The sequence below is a fragment of the Macaca fascicularis genome, chromosome 8 (assembly GCF_037993035.2).
Source record: "Macaca fascicularis isolate 582-1 chromosome 8, T2T-MFA8v1.1".
Taxonomy (NCBI): Eukaryota; Metazoa; Chordata; class Mammalia; order Primates; family Cercopithecidae; genus Macaca; species Macaca fascicularis.
Window position 1 is genome coordinate 79704459 of NC_088382.1, and position 25470 is coordinate 79729928.

Sequence of the window (25470 nt, forward strand, 5' to 3'; positions counted from 1 at the left end):
AAAAAAGACTGGGCTGGGTGCTGAGACCTGTCATCCCAGCACTTTGCAAGGCCAAGGCTGGCGGATTGCTTGAGCTCAGTTCAGGACCAGCCTGGGCATCATAGCAAGAACCCATCTCTACAAAAAATACAAAAATTAGCTGAGCGTGATGACATGCACCTGTAGTCCCAGCTACTCGGGAGGCTGAAGTGAGAGTATCACTTCAGTCCAGGGGTTTGAGGCTGCAGTGAGCCGTGATCATGCCACTGCACTCCAGCCTGAATGACAGAGTGAGACCCTGTCTCAAAACAAGAAACAAACCACAGAAAGGAAAAAAAAAAAACATCTAGCAGGAAATAATCATAGAAAATATTTCTGAACAGGTACTTTACCAAAAAAGATACATAAATGGAAAATAAGCACATGAAAGAGATTCAGCATCATTAGTCATCAGAAAAGTGCAAATTAAAACCACAATGAAATACCACTAAACACCTATTTGAATGGTTAAAATTAAAAAGACAGACCATACCAAGTGTTCTGGAGGATGTGATGCAAACTAGAATGTCATACCCTGCTGGTGGGAATGTAAAATTGGTACAACCACTTTGGAGAACATTTCAGTAGTGTCTTATGGAGTCGAACATATACATATCACACGATTCAACCATTCCATGCCCAGGTATGATCACAAAAGAAATAAAAACGTATGTCCATACAAATGTTCATAGAAGCCTTATTTGTAGTAGTGAAAAACTGGAAACATCAAAAACATCTGTCTAGAGATGAAGGGATAATGAACTGTAGTATGGTCATACAATGGAATATTACTTAGCAATACAAAGAAATGAACTATCGATACTTGCTGAAATGTGGAGAAATCTCAAAATAATTATGTTGAGTGAAAGAAAGCAGACATAAAAGAGTACACACTGGATGATTCAATTTATGAAATTCTAGAAAATGTGAACTATCCCATAGTAATAAGAAACCAGAACAGTGTTACCCAGGGACTGAGGAGGCCAGGCAGAAGGAGAGATTTAAAACAGGCCCAAGAACGCTCTTGGCAATGTTGGATCTGGATCCGTTTGCCATCTTGATTGTGGTGATGGCTTCACTCGGGTGGGTGTGTGGGGGTGTGTGTGTGTGTGTGTGTGGTCGTGGTGGTAGTAGTAGTCCCCATTTACTCTTGGTTTCACTTTCTGATGTATTAGTTACCCACAGCCAACTGCAGTCCAAAAATATTAAATGGAAAATTCCAGAAATCAACAATTCTTAAGTTTTAAATTGCACGCCGTTCTGAGTAGCCTGGTGAAATTTCACATTGTTCAGCTCTGTCCCCACCGGGGATGTGAATCCTCCCTCTGTCCCGCGTCCTGACGCTGTCTACGCTTCCCACACGTTAGTCATCAACATCATCTGCTCCTGACATCCAGTCATCGACGTCGTCATGACTGGATGCCAGAAGCAGATGGTCCTTCCTCTGAGTGTCGTTAGAAGGTCAACTGTCCACAACTGTCAACTGTGCCTACGTCATTCATCTCCCTTCATCTCATCACATAGACATTTTATTATCTCACATCACCACAAGAAGGGTGAGTAAAGTACAATAAGATATTTTGAGAGAGAGACCACATTCACATAAATTTTACTATAGTATATTCTTGCAATTGTTCCATTTTATTATTTTTGTTGTTAATCTACTGTGACTAATTTGTAAATTAAACTTTGTTATAGGTATGTATACATAGAAAAAGACAGTATATATAGTGTTCAGATCTATATGAGGTTTTAGGCATGCATTGAGGGGTATTCCCTGCAGACAATGAGGGACTATTGCATATTTATATATATGTATGGGGGTGTGTGTGTGCATATATGTGTTAAACCTTTTCAAATTGTATATTTAATTATGTACAGTTTATTTTATGTCAATTTTATGTCAGGAATAAAAGGAAGGACCAGAGATCTAAAAGTGGATTCTGGAAGTGGTTGCACAACTCTATATATTTACATCACTGAGTTGTATACTTAGAGTAGGTAAACATGGTCTGTAAAATATGCTTCCAAAGAATCATTAAAAAAAAACAAAATAGACTAGAAGGAAACACATCCATGTGTTAAAAGTTGTTAGCTCAGGTTAGTGAAATTACAATGGGGTTTTTTTGGTGCTTTCCTTATAACTTTTCATATTTTCAGGTTTTCCTAATTGAATCCGTATTAAAATAAGCAAAAAATTAAACATATCTTTGGGAATTAGTAGTACCTCTATAGTATTCAGCTACCAATGCTCCAGCCATCAAATGTACTATCTTTGTATATACTTAGGACAAATCAGTATTTTTTAACTTGAAGGAGGCCTTTACAGGTTAATGGATTTGTTTTATTTGTTCTTATGTCTATATCGTTTTTTGCAGGGGCACCTCACACATCCTGAACATCAATAATCTCTGAGGAATGTATGTACAGGACAGTATTTGTAAAGCAGCCCTCCCATTTTCTGTAAGATTGATCTGTCTAGTACTTCAAGATGACTTCTTATAGGCCAAACTATTATAACAAGTCAAGGGTTAACAAACTAACAGCAGATCTGGTAAATACAGTTTTATTAGAAAACAGCTACATGGATTCATTTATGTATTGTGTATGGCTACTTACACCAAAACAGCAGAGTTGAGCGACTGCAACAGACGTGGTACAGCCCACAAAGCTGAAGATATTTACTATCTGACCCTTTATATAAAAAGTTTGCCGACCATTATAATAAACCATGGCAGTCTTTTATTAAGCATTTACTGTGTTCCAAGTATCAGCAAAATGTTTGCATACATTGTTTATTTTAATTTTCACCCGTAAGGTAGTTATAATTATTTAAGCTATGACTCTAAACCACAGAAGTATGGGTAAATTTTTGTTTAGATGCATATCTGAAAAAGCCATTTCTCTATAAAGTTTATAGTTTTAACATGTTAACTACATAGAATAAAATTATGCATGGAAATCAAAAGACTATTTGCATAAAAAGAAAATTTATTTGTAAAATCAATTTTTCCAAAGCAGGCAGTATCTCAAAGGTTCAACTTATAAAGGCGTAAACCCAAAGCAGTATTTTAATTGAACTATAATTCATGCTGAAGTGAAATAGAATCATAACTGTTATTTAATGACTACCTTTCAGAAACTACACTAGGTGCTTCACATTACTTGTGCCATCAACACTATCATTCCTATGGTAAAAAACATACTGTCATTTTCAATTTACAGATGAGAAAGCTGAGTCCCTGAGAAGTTAAGGAGATAAGCAATTAGTAAATGGTAGAGCCCAAATTAGAACTTGACTCTATCTTAACCCAAAGCCTGTCCCCTTTTCATTTAAGGGCACATTTCTCCAAAACACAAAAAAGTATTAAAATTTTAATTATAAGAAGCTTAATCAAACTAAAAAGCTTCTGCACAGCAAAAGAAGTAGTCAACAGAGTGAACAGTCAACCTGCAGAATAAGAGAAAATATTTGCAAAATCATATATATAACAGGGGACTGATATCCAGAATTTATAAGGAACTCAACAACAACAAAAACAATTCTATTTAAAAGTGGGCAAAGGACATGAATAGATAATTTTCAACAGAAGGCATACAAATGGCCTACAGGCATGTGAAAAAAGAATGCTCAACGTCATTAATAATCAAAGAAATGCAATTTAAAACCAAAATGAGACATCATCTTACACCAGCCAGAATGGCTATTGTTAAAAAGACAAAAAATAACAGATGTTGGCAAGGATACAGAAAAAAGAGAACTCTTATACACTGTTGATGGGAATGTCAATTAGTATAGCCACTATGGGAAATAGTATGGAGATTTCTCAAAGAACTAAAAATAAAACTAACATTTGATCTAGCAATCCCACTACTGGGGTATCTACCCAACTGAAAGGAAATCAGTATATCAAAGGGATATTTGCCTTCACACGTTCATCATTGCTCTATTCACAATAGCAAAGATAAGGAATCAACCAAAGTGCCCATCAATGGAGAACTGGATAAAGAAAATGTGGTACATATACACAACGGAATACGATTCAGCCATAAAAAATAGCATTATATCTTCTGCAGCAACATGAATGGAACTAGAGTCCATTAGCCTACATGGAACAAGCCAGACACAGAAAGACAAATAGCACATGTTCTCACTTATAAATGGGAGCTAAATAATGTGTACATATGGATGTAGATTGTGGAATAATAGACAATGGAGATTCGGAAGGGTAAGGGTGAGTGGTGGATGATGAGCAATTACTTAATGGGTACAATGCATGTTATTTGAGTGATGGATACCCTAAAAGCCCTAATTTCATCACTATGCCATTTATCCATGGTATTACCCAATTACCCAAAACACCATAAAATTATGCCTGTACCCCATAAATTTATTCAAATAAAAAAGAAGCATACAAGACTCTGCTACTGAAAAAAAAAATCACATAAGAGCTGAAAATCTCAAAATATTTTTGGAGCTGTTAGTAGCAGGAGGCTTAAAAGCATTCTAAATGAAAAAGAAGCTCATTATTAGATTTCCTTTTTCAGTTTCATCACTAATTGGTTTCCATAAGGATGGCAGGGAAATGTACATTATCTGGAAAATACATGCCAAATATGTTGCATGCCATTTACTTCAGTAATTACGGTGAAGCCTCAGAAGAGCATACCAGCTGTTAAGAGCAGCTTAAATATATCTCCTGGGAAGGCTAAGTCACTGCTAGGAAGCACCTTCCAGGTAAACAGGCATCTGTGTGACACATTATGCTTTCCAGGCACTTGAAGAAATTTGATTTCCACTGGAAAGATCCAAGTTCAGGGCAACACTGAGGCACAACTGGAACGATGTCTTGTGTAAAGTCCCCATAGTCATTGGCATCACCATGGCCATCCATTGGATTTTATAGACATTTGAGTGATATAAATCCTTTAGGACACCTTTAACGCTACCCTGTTTTTGCATCAATCCACAGGAATTAGTCTAGGTACACTTTAAGTAAGGCTGCCTGCACTAGGGTTCCTCGTAAAGTTTTTTTCTTGAATTCAGAGGCATATTAGTAGTCAAAGCCAACAGTCATTGACTGCTACTATAAGATAATATTGGGCATTTGTTGTCTGTAAGATACTGTGCTAAGGCCTTTATATGCATTTTCTTATTTAATCTTCACTTCAACCTTATGTAATAGATACTATGATTATCCTAACCTTTTTTTTTTTTTTTTTTTTTTTGAGACAGAGTTTCTCTTTTGTTGCCCAGGAGTGCAATGGCACAATCTCGGCTCACCACAACCTCCACCTCCCAGGTTCAAGCGATTCTCCTGCCTCAGCCTCCCAAGTAGCTGGGATTACAGGTATGTGCCACCACACCCAGGTAATTTTGTATTTTTAGTAGAGACAGGGTTTCTCCATGCTGGTCAGGCTGGTCTTGAACTCCCGACCTCAGGCAATCTGCCTGCCTCAGCCTCCCACAGTGCTGGGATTACAGGCATGAGCCACTGCACCCGGACTATTATCACAACTTAAAGCATTTTCCTTTGTCACTACTTCATCAACGAAATAATATAATAAATTCATCTGAATTAAGAATAGATAACATCAAACACCGGGGCCTGTCAGGGGGTGGGGCGCGAGGGAAGGAAGAGCATTAGGACAAATACCTAATGCATACGGGACTTAAAATCTAGATGACGGGTTGATGGGTGCAGCCAACCACCATGGCACCTGTATACCTACGTAACAAACCTGCACATTCTGCACATGTATCCCAGAACTTAAAGTATAATAAATAAATAAATAAACATCAAAAATTATATAAAAAGTTTTAAAAAATAGATAATCCAGCCTAGCACAGTGGCTCACATCTATAATCCCAAGACCTTGGGAGGTCAAGGTGGGAAGGTTGCTGTAATCCCCGCTACCCAGGAGGCTGGGGAAAGAAGATTGCTTGGTCTTGCAAGAGTTCAAGACCAGCCTGGGCAATAAGGCAAGACCCCATCTCTTCAGAATTAAAAAATTAGCCAGGTGTGGTGGCATGCACCTATGGTCCCAACTACTCAGGAGGCTGAGGTGGGAGGATATCTTGGGCCCAGGAGGTCAAGGCTGCAGTGAGCCATGTTCTTGCCACTGCGTTCCAGCCTGGGAGACAGAGCAAGACCCTGTCACAAAAAAAAAAAAAAAAAAGGTAATCCTTGTATTTTTGTTATCTAACAATAAGAAAGATAACTTGTAAATACAGTTTTACTTACTAAGTTAACATACCTAAGCGTTTTGTATCTTTTCTATCACACAACACTTCAATTTATAGTAGTAGAAAAAAATTCTCATTTGGAAAGGTGGAGTAGTCTACAGTCTACTCCTACGAAAAAGACAAAAGTGCCAAATGACCCATCTAATACCAGGCATTTTGTTTTAAAAAGTTTTTAAGTAATATTCAGTTCACTCGGGGCAATTATGACTCCACTCATATTCAAGAGGTTTGTAAGAGTACTGGCTTCAGCATCAGATGTCTGTGTAGGTCTCTACCAGGGACTGGCTCTGTGATCCTAGACAAGTTACTTAATCCCACTGGATGTGCTTCTTCATCTATAAATAGTAGATCATAATTTATCTGCTTCCAAGAGTTACTGAGGGCAGTAAAAGAGACAATTTACATAAAGCCCTTCACACTAAATGCTCATCAGTGTCAGCTATAACAATGATCATTATTGTTACTTCTATTATTATATATGACTTTATAGTTAAAATTATAATTCTGAGACAATACCAGACTTTAAAGTGTCTTCAGATCAATGGGTACCAAAAAAATATAGAAAGAATGAATAAGACCTACTATTTGATAGCACAATAGGATGACTATAGTCAATAATAATTGTATATTTTAAAATAACTTTTAAAATGTAACTAGATTATTTGTAACTCAAAGGATAAATGCTTGAGGGGATACCCCATTCTCCATTGTGTGCTTATTTCACATTGCATGCCTGTAGCAAAACATCTCATGTACTCCATAAATATATGCACTTACTCTGTACCCACAAAAATTTTTTTAAATAATATTTTAAAAACAAAAATTTTAAATTTTAATTTTAATTAAATTTTAATTTTAAATTTTAAAAATTAAAAAAGGTATCTTCACAAAAGGAGGATGATGATGATGTCAATTTTATGGTTAACTGTATTTTCTTTTGTTACCAAAGTCTTAGAAAATGGAATTTGCATATCTGGTTGTCAGATAATTGGAATTGCCCAAAACACCCTATTCCCTAATCATTAATCAATCAGTAGTTATTTGGTAAGTTATACTTTTAAAATATCTTATGTTAAATATTTTGAGTGAAAAACAGGGCCATGCCCCTTCCTAAACAGAGTGTGAGACCTATATGGAGAATGAAATGATAATTGCAGTGGAGATACATCATTATACATTTGTGCAAGCCCATAAGATGTACACCAAGAATGAATCCTAATGTAAATTATGAATCTTGGACGACAAGGATGTGGCAATGTAAGTTCATCACTTATAATCAATGTACCTCTCTAGTGGGACTCTTCATAATGGAGGAGGCTATGCATGTGTGAGAAAGGAAAGAAAGAAAGAAAGAAAGAAAGAAAGAAAGAAAGAAAGAAAGAAAGAAAGAAAGAAAGAAAGAAAGAAAGAAAGAAAGAAAGAAAGAAAGAAAGAAAGAAAGAAAGAAAGAAAGAAAGAAAGAAAGAAAGAAAGAAAGAAAGAAAGAAAGAGAGAGAGAGAAAGAGAGAGAGAAAGAAAGAAAGAAAGAAAGAAAGAAAGAAAGAAAGAAAGAAAGAGAGAGAGAGAAAGAGAGAGAGAAAGAAAGAAAGAAAGAAAGAAAGAAAGAAAGAAAGAAAGAAAGAAAGAAAGAAAGAAAGAAAGAAAGAAAGAGAGAGAGAGAGAGAGAGGGAGGGAGGGAGGGAGGGAAGGAGGGAGGAAGGAAAGAAAGAAAGAAAGAAAGAAAGAAAGAAAGAAAGAAAGAAAGAAAGAAAGAAAGAAAGAAAGAAAGAAAGAAAGAAAGAAAGAAAGAAAAGAAAGAAAGAAAGAAAGGCATTTACCATATGACCCAGCAATTCCATTCTTAGATTACCCAAGTTAAATTAAAATACATGTTCACACAACTAGTGCTAGAGAGCATCTCAAATGGTTTTGGGGGCAAGAAGGGGGTGGAGATTGCATAATGGCACAAGCAGACATTTTGGGTGATGGAAACATTATCATGATAGTAGTGGTAAATATAGGACTATAGATATTTGTCAAAGCAACCAAATTCTATACTTAAATTTAGTAAATCTTATTGTACATTAAAATTATATCTCAATAAAATTGGTGTAAAAAATATAATTATTGACATAAGTTATTCTATGATAAATGCCTAACAGTGGTTCCAATAACTACAGACTTCAGGAGACAGAAAAGGAAGAAGAGAATGAATATTTATAAAGTGCTTCCTGCGTGCTTTTTAAACGTAATAGTAAATCCTGCCGACAAGTTATCTGAAAGATAAGTTTAGTTACTTTGCACTTTGAAGAAGGTGTCTGATCTTTGAAATAGTAAGGAATGCACCCAAGTTACAAAACTAGTAAGCAGTAGATTCAAGCCCAAGTCTGTCTGACTTTGAAATCCAAATACTACTCTACACCACATGGTTTCCCATGTAATTTAAATACAGCCACAAATGAAATCACACTTTAACCCAACAAATATCAAAAGCAAACCATCCAAAAGAAATCAAACCACCATTGCTGTTCTCCTAGCAGAAGGATATTATGTGCAACAGTCAAATAATACATAAGAAATCTCGACACCAAGTCCTAATCTTTTAAATAGAGAATCCTGAATAGTCACAGAAGCTATTATAATTTTCAGAGCAAAGTTATTATAGAGATGTTTGCATAAATACACTATGTGAAATTTTTAAATTTACTTACACATTTTATCAAATTCTCAAGGATATTTCTGGAGTAACCTCATCACTTATAAAGCATTAATTCTGAGGCCTGCCTACAGATGATATAGTTATTATGTAATATTTAATAGTTCAAAATGGGAAGTTAATATACTTCTAAAAATACCAAAGAAACTAGTATATAAAAATGTCAACTGTGATCACCAAAAATTGCTTCTAGTTGTATCTAATTATCTCATACTCTCTTTAAGAGCTCTGCATTTCATATCAGGGATGGCCTGAATAAGTAACATTATTTCATACGTGGCAACTGTTTAGCTTATTGTCAATGATACAGATTTATCATGAGCTTATAAACCTCATGATCCATCCAATCCCTCAATTTTTAACTACTTCCAGGAAGTTTCACCAATAGGCAAATATGCTGAGGGACAAAAAAACAAATACTAGGAGCATTTTAAAAATAATTATAAGTGTCCCTAGCAGGATTCAGTGCTTAAGCTACAACGATTAATGTGATGTACCAAATTTTCACAAGTGCAATGCATCTTTGCAGCTCCTCTAATGGAGTTTGGGTAATACTATTCATTAGTAAGAACCCTTAGAAACAATCGTTTATTTTGTTCTCCCCAGGAAAGTGATCTTCTCATGATTTGGCAAATGTGGGTGCACACACACACACAACGACAACAACTTAATAGTTGTTTTTGTAGTAATCTACAAAATGGACAGCCAAAGTACATATTTGGTCATCTAGAATCCCTCAAAAAATTATCTTTTTTTTTTTTTTTTTTTTTTTTTTTGAGACGGAGTCTCGCTCTGTCACCCAGGCTGGAGCACAGTGGCGCGATCTCAGCTCACTGCAAGCTCCGCCTCCCGGGTTAACGCCATTCTCCTGCCTCAGCCTCCCGAGTAGCTGGGACTACAGGCGCCCACCACCTCGCCCGGCTAGTTTTTTGTATTTTTTAGTAGAGACGGGGTTTCACCAGGTTAGCCAGGATGGTCTGGATCTCCTGACCTCGTGAACCGCCCGTCTCGGCCTCCCAAAGTGCTGGGATTACAGGCTTGAGCCACCGCGCCCGGCCCAAAAAATTATCTTGCGTAGAACTGTGTGGATAATTGAGGAAAATGATGTCTATGTCAAATATTTGGAGAAAGCTCTAAATTAATGAATACTTTGATTACTTAAACAGCCTGAAAGAAATTAAGTAAAAGCCTTGACAATTCAGTCTAAGAAAATAGGGAATAGTTAAGGATCCATTCCAAAATTTTGGAAGAAAGAGTGAAGATGCATTTAAATGTTAGTAGATTGAATTTGCAAAGCTGTCTGCATGGCAGAAGGCAAGGGAACCCCTTTGTAACCTAGGGCTGAGCAGCTGCCCCCTGCTGACTTGTCCTCATCCCTTCCCCACGAATGCAGCCAGAGTCCCACATCATCACCCACAGGATGAAATCAGGAGCCTTACGTCATTTCAACTCGTGGCATCTAACACTGACACATCAACCTCTTTTTACAAAGAGTAACATTATTCTTTCCAACTTCTGATACATTTCTGACCAATCAAGATTTAGACCTGTACGTGCCCTAAATTGACATATCATTTTCCTTTTCCCCCATTAGAAATGCTTCAAATATATAACTTTCTCTTTATGCCACATGATCGTTGCAATTGAGTAGTATCCGGCCACTGACCCGAAAGAAGCAGTTAGTTTTGCAGACAGCCCTAGTTATCAGCATCCGCATGTGCTTATGCACCATGGCAATTAATCAAGGTTGCCCGGATTGGATGATAACATGACTTCAGGTTCACAATCCCTCAGCCTAAACCCTTAAAGCTGGATGTGTCTTGGAATTAAGATTTTTTCACATTTTACAAAAGTAAAATGGTGCCTGAGGCTGTATGTTATGTAACATCTCAATGAAGTCTGGAATGGCGTTCCAAAATCAAGCACACTAATATTTCTGCAACAAACGAACGAGTATTCACACTAAGTATGATTTTGAAAATAGCCACAAATCAGGTCAGATTAGGCTTTGCCATCACGTGAGTTGTGAACTAACTATTGGATCTCAAAGTTTTTAGCTGAATATAGAAGTAATAACAGAGGAATAGTAGCAGTGGAAAATCATTATGAGAACTGGTATATGCAAACAGATGCCAGGCACTAGCTATACATGATCTCCTTAATCTCCCCAACAACCTTGAGGTCAAAACTACATTCAAGAGACTGTTTTACACAAACTGACTTAAAAACACTCTTTTTACAAGGTACATGATATATAAATGTTGTAAACCCCTCTCCCAAATCATGAATCAAACCCAATATTGTTATTAGCCCCATTCTTTTATTGGCTTTCTCATTTTGAATGACATTTCTGTTCTTGATTATAGGATTTTAATCTCATTAGAGTCCTACATAACAAATCCAGAGGTAGATTTAAAAGAAAAAAATCACACAATTTCAAATTATTTCAGGAAGGCAACCCTGAGATTATTCACTAGTTCAGCAACTCAAACCAAAATTACACACTAACAATTACCCCATTAAGGAGCTTTGCTTCCTTTAGTGAAGTATGCTTATCCCATAAGTATGAAATTTATGTTTACTCTACCATTATAGGGGAAAACTTGATTTAAAAAAAAAAATAAAAGACTGTACAAGAGCTCAAGGTGTTAGTACGGAATTGGATGGTAATCTGCTGAGTCTGGAACTTGTATACTGAGACCTGTGAAAATCTCATTACTTACCTTAGCCCACCATCCCTATATGGAGCTCAAGTGGCCCTCAGTCTTCCTAGCTGTGTATTCTACATTTAACTCATTAATTTGGATTCGGACTCATCCAAATCATGCCAACTCAGCTTGCAAACTCCTCGCCCAGATTACATCTTGTGGAGGTTTTATAAACATATTACTCTAAGAATTACTAACATCATAGTATATGAGGCTAGAGTGATATGATAATCACCCCTCATATCTCCAGTAAACAATTCACTCTAACAACCTTGGTATAAACTGATTATACATATAATTATCATTTTTAATGTTCATCTTGTTCAAACAATGAATTAGATACTATAACAATATAATGCATTAGCATTTTATTCTTTAAGATGCTTCCCTACTGTGTACCTTAATTAAGGAACAAGGAAAGCATCCCAACTAAATTTATAGTCTTAGTATAATCTAAAATTATCTTCTCACAAATATGAAAGTCTTTGCTATTGCAAATATCTTAGGTTGAGTTCCTTCAGAAGCCAAACCTAAAAGATTTGAATGCAAGTAATTTGGCATGATTCTGGAATCCATATCCACTGTGCTTAAGGATACCACACCCTGTGCTGATTCATCTAAATACTATCTGTCTCTGAAATATCCCCAAACATATGTATTTATTTCCACACACATAGTCATCTGTTTCAGTATTGTGTGTGTGTTCATTCCCCAAGAAACAGAATGCATTCTCAAGCAGTAAAACTGGCCCAGGACACAACACTGTGCCTCCTGGCTAATGGGCCTTAGCTACTATAGAGCACCATCACCTTCAGCCAATCTACCAAAGCTAATATGTCTCCATATAGTTGGTTTCTCTTTTGTCCATGTATTTTGTGTCTTGTGAATAATTTTGACCCATACTGTCTCAAAAATCAGTATGCAAGTAAGAGTGCTGGATGTGTGACAAAAATTAAAACCTAGGAGAACCAACCTGGACATTGAAAGGCAAGAAGTTTTAGCTCCCTAGGCAAGAAGCTTTATCTCCCTTGAGGCATCATCAAGTAAGTGGTCAAAGACAGTAAGAGTCTTCTATGTGGAATCATAAAAAGAGCTCAAATACACAGAGAATGAAACAGTGGTTACCACCTGCTGGGTGGGGGAGTGGTCAGGGAATGGGAAATGTAGGTCAAAGAATTCAAAATAGCAGATGCGTATGATGAACAAGTTTAGACATCTATCGTACAGCATGAGAACTAAAGTTAATAAAATTATATTGTATATCCGGGTTTTTTGTTAAATAAGTGGATTTTAGCTGCTGTCTTATGACAAAGAATTAACTATCTGAGATGATAGATATGTTCATCTCCTTCACTATCATAACCTTTCTACTATCTATTAATATATGTATCCCACAACATGTTGCAAACCTCAAATATATACAATAAAGTTTATTTTAAAATAATAAAAATATTGATAGTACAACAGGGTGACTATAGTCAATAATAACTTAATTGTACATTTTAAAATAACTAAAAGAGTGTAATTGGGCCAGGTGTGGTGGCTCACGCCTGTAATCCCAGCACTTTGGGAGGCCAAGGAGGGCGGATCACAAGGTCAGGAGTTCGAGACCAGCCTGGACAATATGGTGAAACCCCGTCTCTACCAAAAATACAAAAATTAGCTGGGCATGGTGGCAGATGCCTGTAATCCCAGCTACTCGGGAGGTTGAGGCAGAAGAATCACTTGAACCCAGGAGGCAGGGTTGCAGTGAGCCGAGATCATGCCACTGCACTCCAGCCTGGGCGACAGAGCAAGACTCCTTCTCAAAAAAAAAAAGAAAGAAAGAAAAGTGTAATTGCAGTGTTTGTAACTCAAAGGATAAATGCTTGAGGAGATGAATACCCCATTCTCCATGATGTGCTTATTTCACACCGCATGCCTGTACCAAAGCATCTCACGTACCCCACAAATATATATACCTACTATGTATCCACAAAAATTAAACATTAAAAAATGTAATAATAATAATAAATACTAAAAAAGTGGGAGAAACATATTTGTAACATTTATCTCACCTAAAGACCTAATATTCCTAACAAATTTTAATTATTAAAATTGAGGAAAGAGAGCCAGGTGTGGTGGCACACACGTGTAGTCCCAGCTATTTGGGAGGCTGAGCTGGGAGACTCACTTGAGCCCAGGAGTGTGAGCCTTCAGTGAGCTGTGCCTGTGCCTGTGAATAGCCACAGCATTACAGCCTAGGCAATCTAATGAGACCCTATCTCTAAAATAAAAATAAATAGAGGAAAGAAACTATGATACATGCACACATCAAAATAATATGCAGCTTTAAACTACAATAAATAAGAGCAGTATAAACTAAAAGCAAAAAAAATAAAGGGCAGTGAAGGTGAAGATCAGCAGTCACATGGGATTGGTGAAGGGAGCCTGCTGACATTCTGAGGGCATCATAAACAGACCACAGCCCAGGAAGACTGAGCAACAGCTGGGTGAGTAGAACCGGAAAGAACAAAGGCCAGAGGCACATCATGACTTCAGGGGATTTGAAGAGAACAGAGAGCTGTTGCCAGGACTGCCATTGTACAAACAGCATATTCCCTTCCAATGTTACTTACATAGAAAGAAGGAAGGGAGGAAGGAAGGGAGGGAGGAATGGAGGGAGGAGGAGAGAAAGGAAGGGAGGGAGGAGGGAAAAGAATAAAGGCCTGGAATTTCCCCATTCAGCTGGCTGTCAGAGGGTGTAGAACTGAGGCTTCCTCTGTTCCCGCACCCTAAAGGTCCTCTGATCACATCCCCTTGCTCCCTCATTCTTGGCTAGCTGAGCTCCCATCACCACCCACCACCTGAGTGTTCTAGGGTATATTTCAAAGGCGCAGAAGCTGGGGGCAAGAACACGCACAGAGCCATCTCAGCATGATCACTCTACAGGGACACAGAAACGTGAAACCTCTGCAAAACCAGAATGGCAGCAATCACGATCAAATGAGTAGACACTGTAAATCCAAGACATGGATGTACTGAGTCAGAAGATAAGAGATTTGAGGGAGGGATACTATATTGTTAAATTACAGTCATTAAAAATTGTGCTTTGTTTGTTTAGAAGAAAAATATTTAATTCATGACAAATATTTAAAATTATCTGAGATGTAATGTTTCCCTCCTTCCAAGTCTGCAGTGCTGCTCTGCAGTTTTCATTTGACACAGCAAGTTCACACCTTGTGGCAGAGGCTGTGTTAGGTACTGAGATCATGGACACGACTGAGAAATAGTAACTTCCCTCAAGGAGCCCAGAGTCCAGTGGGACAGCACCCAGGTCATTAACAACAGAAGCATTTGCTCTGAAACTAGGATTTTACTAATTGGAGTTTTATTTCATTTTTAAAATCCTATACCCAAAAATTTAAAGACCTTCTCTAATAAGTGAATTACAGAAAGCTTGCTTTGGGAGATATTCAAGTAAATATTGATCTGACCATTAAAAGAAGCTCAGACTATCGGGATAAAAAACATTATAAATAGTAAAGTCAAAACAAAGTCAACAAGGAAAAGATCCAAGTCAAAATTCTGTCTTTACTTTTAAATAAAATGAAGTATTTTTATTCTAGCATCTATTTTTATCAAATATTAGATATATTAATTCATCTGTCAATATCCTAGCTATTACCCATCTTCTTCTGTAAAGCACTGGGGTGTTACAAAATGTAAGCACCCTTAGAAATAGTATAATTTAGTTGGAGAGAAGAAACAGACAACAGAAATGTTAAAGGATATAGATTAACAACATTTCAACATAAGAAAATCTCAAGTCAGTGTGTGATTAATGGCCAAACAGAGCAGGGCTATTGCAATTTACAAAGGAAAAAAAATGAACATTTCAGACGAGTGTGTATTTAAGCAAGATCTCGAAGGACAAGTAAAATTTGGACATAAAGGAAGCAGGAGGGCAAAAGTGCTACTGTACAGAAGTATGTTAGGAAAAGACCATAAATAAGGTAAGTGGTGAATTATTTGAGATAGCAGAGATTGAGTAACGTGGACAGCTTTCAATGTCGAGCCAGGAAATTGGATTTTATCCTCAGCAATGAGGAATGTAAGGAGCCTCTGCTAGTGTTTGAGCAAAGGAATGATATAAGGTGGTATTTTAAGAGCATTGTCTGGCTTTACTCTGCAAGAATTAAAAGGAAGTCGATGGATAAGAAAAACCCAATAGTCCAGACGTGAAGTGGTAAGGATCAGAAGTAGGTTGGGACAGTGGACAGTAGTGTGAGAGGTTTAGGAGAAAAGATTCATAAGACTTGATAAGTTATTAGAGACCAGGAGATTCACTGGTCTCAACAACAGGTGGCCAAGGGGAAAAAAAAAAATCATTAATGAAATTAAAAAGTCAAGATGGAAGACGTTTCGAAGAGGGTGAAAGCTAATGGAAGTAGGTCATAAAACTGAGGTAAAATCACTAATCACAGGACTTAATGTAGTGAGTGGTATACACTCTTTGGGAAAAAAAATCGTAGTAAATATAGTGTTTTGGGGGGTTTTGGGGGGATTTTTGTTTTGTTTTGTTTTGTTTTGTTGCTGCTGCTGTTGTTTTTGAGATGGAATCTCGCTCTCTGCCCAGGCTGGATGGAGTGCAGTGGCATGATCTTGGCTCACGGCAGCCTCCACCTCCTGGGTTCAAGCGATTTTCCTGCCTCAGCCTCCCAAGTATCTGGGACTACAGGCATGCACCACCACACCCAGCCACTTTTTTTGTGTTTTTAGTAGAAACGGGGTTTCACCATACTGGCCAGGCTGGTCTCAAACTCCTGACCTCAAGTGATCCACCTGCCTCGGCCTCCCAAAGTGCTGGGATTACAGGCGTGAGCCATTGTGCCCAGCCAATATACTGTTTTTAAATAATATTTTTTTCCTAACTATAAAGTAACAAGTTCAGTGCACACAAATTTGGTATGAAAAAAAAAAAATCCAAAGAAATAAAAGTCATTCAGAATCCTACTACCCAGAGATGGCTACTTTCACAGATGTCTATCCTTTGAGTCCTTTTTTTTTTCCATGTCAATAAAAATAATACAGCCAACATGGGGGCTCATGCTTATAATCTCAACACTTTGGAAGGCTGAGGCAGATGGATCAGCCTTGGCCTATCCTCTTGAGGTCAGGAGTTTGAGACCAGCCTGGCCAACATGGCAAAACTCCTCTGTACATTTTTGTAAAAATACAAAAATTAGCTGGGTGTGGTGGCATGTGCCTGTAATCCCAGTTACTCGGGAGGCTGAGGCATGAGAATCACTTGAACCCAGGAGGCAGAGGTGGCAGTGAGCTGAGATCGCCCCACTGCACTCCAGCCTGGGTGACAGAGTGAGACTCTGTCTCTAAATAAATAAATAAATAAATAAATAAATAAATAAATAAAACCTTTTAAAATGAAAGGGAAAGGGAGTAGAGGAGAGAGAAGAATGGCTAAGATTTATTGACTGCCTATTACATTCCAAGCATTAGTCTAAGGTCTTGACATATATTAACAGTTATTCTTGGCAACAATTCTATGAGCTAGATAATATTACTATCCCTTTATGCAGATGGAGAAACCAGGGCCCAGAGAGATCAAGTCTGCTGAGGCTGCCTCACTTGTTGTGAGGTGGGCAAGCAGCAGACATGGCACCCTCTGGGAGTCATGGTTTCCCTGGCAGTCCTGGTGCTATTGCTTTGGAGGACATGGAAAGAAACAGAACAGGTGGCAGAGAGATGTATGCATTATCATGGATGAGAACTGAAGACAGTTGCTGGAAGGAGACTGGATGACAGAATTTTGTGCCCTGTGGTACCCCGCTTGTCAAAAGCTTCCACCAGAATGGGAAAGTTTTGCTGAATGGGGAGAAGTTCTTGAGGTTAATGTAGCAAAAGTAGATGTCACAGGGCAGCCAGGACTGAGTAGACAGTTCATCGTAACTGCTCTCCTACTATTTATCATTGTAAGGATGGTGAATTTAGACACCATCAGGGTCCAAGGACTAAGAAGGACTTCAGAAACTTTATAAGTGATGAAGAGTGGAAGAGTATTGAACCAATTCCATCATGGTTTGGTTCAGGTTCTTTTCTGATGAGCAGTATGTCAGCACCCTCAGCACTCTATGTGGATCAGGATTTGCCATGCTATTTTACTGAAGACCTTAGATTACTGGTTTGGAAATTGTATACAGCTTTTGCTTTAGCAATTCTGCTTTCACGGTCGTTTTTAGGACTCTTTATGATATTTTTGTCAGATTGCCTTTGTCCTTCAAAAAGGCTCAGACTGCAGCCATACTTGTTATATTAGTTCATTCTTGCACTGCTCTAAAGAAATATCTGAGACTGGGTAATTTATAAAGAGAAGAGGCTTAAGTGGCTCACCGTTCTGCAGGCTGTACAGGAAGCATGACACTTCTGCTCAGCTTTGGGGGAGGCCTCAGGAAACTTACCATTGTGGCAAAAGGCAAGGGGGAAGTTGGTTCTTCACATGGCCCGAGCAGGAGGAAGAGAGAGAGGGAAGAGGTGCTACACACTTTTAAACAACCAAATCTCACAATAACTCATTTACTCTCTATCATGAGAACAGCACTGAGGGGATGGTGCTAAACCATTCATGAGGGACAACCCCTGTGATCCAATTACTTCCCACCAGGCCCCACCTCCAATATTGGGGATTACAATTCAGCATGAGATTTGGGTGAGGACAGAGATCCAAGCCATATCACTCAACCTCTGGCCCTTCCCAAATCTCACATCCTTCTCACATTGCAAAATACAATTTATCCCTTTCCAACAGTCCCCTCAAAGTCTTAACTTATTCCAGCATTAATTCAAAAGTCCAAAATCCAAAGTCTCATCTGAGACAAGGCAAGTCCCTTTGGCCTATGAGCCTGTAAAATCAAAAACAAGTCAGTAACTTCCAAGACACAATAGGATACAGGAATTGGGTAAATACTCCCATTCCAAAAGAGATAAATTCAGTGAAAGGGGCTTCAGACCCCTTACAAGTTCAACAAGTCCAAAATCCAACAGGGCAGTCACTAAATCATAAGCTTCAAAAGAATCTCCTTTGACTCCATGTCCCATATCCAAGGCACTCTGATGCAAGGGGTGGGATCCCAAAGCCTTGGGCAGCTCTGCCATGTGACTTTAAAGGGTTCAGTCCCCAAAGCTGCTCTCCTGGACTGGCATTGAGTGCCTGTGGCTTTTCCAGGCTGAGGGTGCAAGATGACAGTGGATCCACCATTTTGGGGTCTGGAGGATGGTGGCCCTCTTCTCACAGCTCCAGTAGGCAGTGCCCCAATGGGGACTTCATGTAGGGACTGCAACCCCACATTTCTCTTCTGCACTGCCCTAGTAAACAGTCTCCATGAGGGCTCCAACCCTGCAGCAGGCTTCTACCTGGACATTCAGGCTTTACCATACATCCTCTGAAATCTAGGTGGAGGCTCCCAAGCCTCAGCTCTTGTGCTCTGTGCACCAACAGGGTTAACACTGCATGGAAGCCTCCAAGGCTTACAGCTTACACCCTCTGAAGCATCGGCCCAAACTGTACCTGGGATCTTTTGAGCCATGGCTGAAGTTGGAGCAGCTGGGATGTGAAAAGCAGTGTCCCGAGATTGTGCAGGGCAGGGGGCCCTGGGTCTAGCCCATGAAATCACTCTTCCCTTCTAGGCCTCTGGGCCTGTGATGGGAGGAGCTGTCATGAAGGCCTTTGAAGTGCCTTCAAGGCCTTCTTCCCATTGTCTTATCTATCAATATTTGTCTTACTTTTAACTATGCAAATTTATCCATCCTGACTGAATTCTTCCCCAGAAAATGAGGGGGGTTTTTTTCCTACCACATGGCCAGGCTGCAAGTTTAGCAAACTTTTGTGTTCTGCTTCCTTTTTAAATATAAATTTCAGGGCTGGGTGCAGTGGCTCACACCCATAAACACAGCATTTTGGTAGGCTGAGGCAGGAGGATCACTTGAAACCAGGAGTTCGAGACCAGCCTGAGCAACACAGTAAGACCCTGCCTCTACTAAAAATATAAGAAAATTAGCCAGGCATGGTGGTGTATGCCTATAAACCCATCTACTCAGGAGGCTGTGGTGGGAGAATCACCTGAGCCTGGGAGGCAGAGGTCTACAGTGAGCCATGATCATGTCACTGCACTCCAACCTGGGAACAAAGCAATATTCTGTCTCAAACATTATATATATATATATTCAAGTTTCAGGTCATTGTTTTGCACACACATATAAGCATAAAATGCTAGAAGCAGCCAGGCCATATCTTGAACACTTTGCTGATTAGAAATGACTTCCACTAGATACCCTAAACCATCTCTCTCAAGTTCAAAGTTCCACAGATTCCTAGAGCAGAGGCACAATGTAGCCAGACTCTTTGCTAACGCATAGCAAAAGTGACCTTTACTCTAGTTTCTAATAAGTTCCTTATCTCCATCTGAGACCTCATCAGCCTGGACTTTATTGTACATACCACTATTGGCATTGTGGTCACAACCATTTAACAAGTCTCTAGGAAGTTCCAAACTTTCCATTATCTTCCTGTCTTCTTCTGAGCCTTCCACACTCTTTCAACCTCTACCTATTACCCAGCTCTAAAGTCACTTCTACATTTTCAGGTATCTGTGTGGGAATGCGTCACTCCTCAGTACCAATTTTCTGTATTAGTCCTTTCTTGTACCGCTCTAGAGAAATACCTGCAACTGGATAATTTATAAAGAAAAGAGGTTTAATTGGTTCATGGTTCTACAGGCTGTACAGGAAGCATGATGGCTTCTGCTTGGCTTCTGAGAAGGCCTCAGGAAAGTTACAATACAGGCAAAGGCAAAGGGGAAGCTGGAACTTCACATGGCCGACGCGAGAGGAAGAGAGAGAGGGAAGAGGTGCTACACACTTTTAAATAACCAGATCTCATGATAACTCACCCACTCACTATCACAAGAACACCACAGAGTGGATGGTGTTAAATCATCCATGAGTGGCCACCCCCATGATTTAATCACCTCCCACCAAGCTCCACCTCCAACACTAGGGATTACAATTTCACATGAGAGTTGGGTGGGGACACAGACTGGGCATAGCACCAGTCCAAAAAATTATTACCAAAATCTTCTCAATCTTTTAACAACGTGGAGGAGGAATAAAAGGTGGATGTAGAAGTTTCCAAAGAGGAAGCTGGGAGTAAAGAAGGAATAAAGAAAGGCTTTCCATAGAATACCATAAATTGGCCATGGATAAATCCTAATTTTTATAGTTATCTTAATATTATGATTTTGACAAAAATAGAAGATTAATCATTTCTTTTGGTTTGAAGTGAAATGTTACTTGCTTGTATACATATTGCAGGGCTCAGACTAGACTGTCATTAGATTGAGAGTCTACATTCAGAACATAAAAGCACTAAGTATAAAAGTTTGAAATATGATTTAAGCACAGTGTGGTGGTTTAAATAGTTTAACTTTTGAAAAAACACTGCCAAGCAGTGTGTTTGTTTAATAATAGCCTGTTTCAAGTCTGAGTTTAGAAAATTTAGATTTTACAAGTATTATATTATTGAAGGTATTTAAGAAGCTTACTTTAGAGAAAAAGATTTCTCATCTAGTACAGTTTTTCTTCATTTCACTGTATGAAAAGAAGAAGATACTTCCCACAAATAAAAAGAAATATCCCACAAATGGGAATTTTGCCCATTGTCTCAAGAAGTGTATATTTCAATAACAACTCTGTGGTCTTTTTAGAGATATAATAACAATTTTTTTCATACTTTTAGATTATGCAACTAACAAAAACTACATTACATTAATTATAGTTTTCTACACACAATAATGCAGGATACGCTATTGATTTAAGAAGTTTTTATTTGTCCGTAATATTCTCTTGATTCCTATAAAGGTTGTATTAATCCATTCTCCCACTGTTATAAGAACTTACCTGAGACTGAGTAATTTATAAAGGAAAAGGGTTTAATTAACTCACAGTTCAGCATGGCAGGGGAGGTCTCAAGAAACTTACAATCATGACAGAAGGGGAAGCAAAATGTCCTTCTTCACATGGCAACAGCAAAGAGAGGTACTGAGCAAAAGAGGGGAAAGCCCCTTATAAAACCATCAACTCTCATGAGAACTCACTATCACAAGAACAGCATGAGGATAACCAATGATTCAATTATCTTCCACCAGGTCCTTCCCACAATGTGTGGGGATTATGGGAACTACAATTTAAGATGAGATTTGGTTGGGGACACAGCCAAACCATATCAAAGGTTGATTTCCTTTTTTGTATTTTTCTTATTTGCCATGGATTCCATTTTTTATTTTTCAAATTAGATAATAATTTCCTGAAAATATTTTTCATGTTTTGGTAAATGGTATTTTTTGTTGTTGTTTCAAACTAAAGTTTACTGAAAGATCCATCAAATTGAGCTATCTGTTGATAATTTGAATTTTGGTCACCTATTTAAGGCTTTACATTATTCTGCTGAACTTCTATTTGAATTTTTTTCTTTTTTCTTTTTTGGATGTAAAGGTGAACATTCCTGATTTATCTGATTTGGAAAAGCCTTGATATTTTACATTCTGAAAATTCACAAATGCTTGACTTTTTTTTTTTTTTTGAGACAAGGTCTTGCTCTGTCACTCAGGCTGGAATGCAGTAGCACAATCACAGATCACTGCAGCCTTGACCTTCCAGGAGAAGGAGGAGGAGAGGCCTGCCCAAACTAGCATGCTGCCTCTTGCATGATATGCTTTATAGCTTATACCAGTTTGAACAGATAACAATGGGAAACAGTCATTCATTCATTCTTTAGCCAAGTCTCTAAACTTTGCTAGTCTATATGAACAGCAGAATTCCTAGGGAAAATCTCACCAAAGGGCTACCAACTGGCATCTTTTCTTTAATACATTTATTTACTAGATGGCTGCTCTCCCTTTGATTCATTGGGATTTCTCAACTTATTGAATCCAGTAGTCAGCATAGGCTACATTATGCTGCAGTAAGAAGCAGGCTTAAATATCTTAGGGTTTATAATCATAAAGGTTTATTCCTTGGTCACAATTCATAATCCATTCAAGGGTCATCTGGGATATCTGCTCCATGACTTCTGATTCCAGAACCCAGGCTGATGACACCAGAATGTTGCCACCCCTGTGACAGAGGAAAAGGGTGTTCCCGTGGCAGTTAAGTGTTCTGGCCTGGGTATATCCCTTGCAGAACTACATGGGACTGTTTGTCTAGAATTTGTTACATGGCCCCATCCAACCCCAAGGGGGCCAGAAAGTACATTCCTACCCTGGGCCCAGAATGAGGAGAACCCACACTTGTGAATAGATAATAAAGGAACATATACACCTTCATTCTTTCTTTAAACAATGCCCAAACTTTGTTGCTCTATAGGAACAGCAGAATTCCTTAGGAAAATCTCACCAAAGAGCTCCCAACTGGCATCTTCTCTTTAACACAATTATTTACCATGACTTTACCTTACCTATACACAGCTCACATCCTAAGTCCTCAGAACCCTCAGGTCCCTGTCACACCTTGACCAAGATTCTATTGCTAACATCCCTTCAAGGCAAAAGTTGTCAAATATAGATATCTTAAATTAGTAGAGCTGAAAAGACCTTAAGGAATATTTGGATCCCTCCTATAGATAAAGAAAAATCAATCCAAAGTAACTCATATAGCTAGTAAAAAACTAAAATCCAAGAGTCTTTTTTTTCCTAATTATTTCCTCAACAATTCCTTGGAAAGCAAACAAGAAAAAGATAGATTTCACGTGTTGTGAGATTTACTGTTTGTATTCAAATCAACTATGAATTTCATAAAAATGGAAATCAATGCTAAAATATTTTACAGCAAAGTACATTACCATAGATCTTAGTCTTTCTCCATTGCTTCTTTTTTTTTAACCAACATTTTATGATTTAGAGTTTTACATCCTCTGACAGATTTTATTTTAATTACTTGTCTGGGAAGTATATTCATTTGAAAGCAAAAATAACCTAGATGGTGGTATTTGATGAATGTATTTATGTGAATCTCCCAGTGCTTTTCCTTTGGCTTAACTGACACAAGGCTCCCAAGTCAAAAAAAATCAGTAGTCACTCACCCAGAGTGACTCCAGGATCCTCAGAGAGCAAACAGTGCAATCTCCCATTTTGGCTGAGGAAACTACCCAGTTTAGGCAACAGACGCCAGGTCCCACATTCACAAAATACAAGAGCAAAGTCTCAAACCTCATCTTCCACCCCCAAACTCAGTGTTCCTTCCACCGCCTCATGTCACCTCAAGCTTTATTATTTGGAACAGGCTATTTCATTTCTCTGCTCCTCAGTTTTCCCAGTTAGAAAATGAGAGAGTAGGACTTGCTAGATCAAGATTTCCCAAATGCGTTTCAAAGAACATCAGTCTGCGAGGTGATTGAGGGAGTAAAAGTTTCATGGTCATGTAAATTCGAGAAAAAAATACCTTATCCTTCTCCTGGAGATTAATAATGGGGATCAGCACAATAAAAACCTTAGGAAAATTCTTCAATAAAGAAAAACATTTAATGTCAGCCGGGTGCAGTGGCTCACACCTATAATCCCAGCACTTTGGGAGGCCGAGGTGGGAGGATTGCTTGAGTCCAGGAGTTCAAGACCAGCCTGGGCAACATAGTGAGACCTCATCTCTACAAAAATAATGGACAGAATTAGCCAGGCTGGTGGCGCATGCCTGCAGTCCCAGTTACTCAGGAGGAGGAGGTGGGAGGATCACTTGAACCCTGGAGGTCAAGGCTGCAGTGAGCTGGGATTGCACCTACAGCTTGCTCTATAGCCTGAGCAACAGAGCAAGACCCTGTTTCAAAAAAAAAAAAAAAAAAACTAAAAAAAAAAGTTTTAATGTTGTTGAAACGAACATTTCCTGAACGTATCTGGTCACAGGAATATTTTTGTGTGTGACTCTTACCAACATTCTGCCGCCCGCTCTGACCACTCTCCCTGCCTCAACTCCCAGTAAGACCAGCCTCTTCCTGCTGAGGCTCCAACACACCAAACACTTTCCTACCTCAGGCCTTTACCCTGCCACTCCTCTCCCTGGAGGCCTCATCTCCTCGAAGAGATTCTCCCTGGCCACCACTCTCCTACAAAGAGACCTACTTTGTTTGCTTTTTCTTCATAGCCCTTATCCCAGACAAACATTGCATGATGTATGTTTGCCTCTTGCACCAGCATAGAGGCTCCCTGAGGCAAGAACTTCATCTTGTGCATCAGCGTAACCTCCAGCACCCACAGCTCTGTCTGAGAAAAATATTTGTTGAATGAATTAATTAATGAACCAATCAATGAAGCCTGTGAGCTTCATGTTCTATAGAACATACAGTATTATTGGCTGGGCACAGTGGCTCACACCTGTAATCCCAGACCAGCCTGGGAAACATGGTGAAACCCTGTCTCTACTGAAAATACAAAAAATTGGCCGGGTGCAGTAGCTCACACCTGTAATCCTAGCACTTTGGGAGGCCAAGGTGGGTTGATCATCTAAGGTCAAGAGTTCGAGATCAGCCTGGCCAACATGGTGAAACCCCATGTCTACTAAAAATACAAAAAATTATCTGAGCATGGTGGCATACGCTTGTAACCCCAACTACTTGGGAGGCTGAGGCAGGAGAATCACTTAAACCTGGGAGGCAGAGGTTGCTGTGAGCCAAGACCACGCCACTACCCTCTGGCCTGGGTGACAAACCAAGACTGTATCTCAGAAAAAAAAAAAATTAGCCAGCCATGGTGCCGGGTGCCTGT

General features: G+C 38.8%; 1 protein-coding gene and 1 pseudogene across 4 annotated transcripts in view; one reads left to right on the forward strand and one right to left on the reverse strand.

The window, feature by feature from the left end:
• SLCO5A1 (solute carrier organic anion transporter family member 5A1) overlaps positions 1–25470 on the reverse strand; it is a 154735-nt gene that overhangs the window by 101476 nt on the left and 27789 nt on the right. The window lies entirely within an intron of this gene.
• On the forward strand, positions 17324–17984 carry LOC102125679 (thioredoxin-related transmembrane protein 1 pseudogene; annotated as a pseudogene).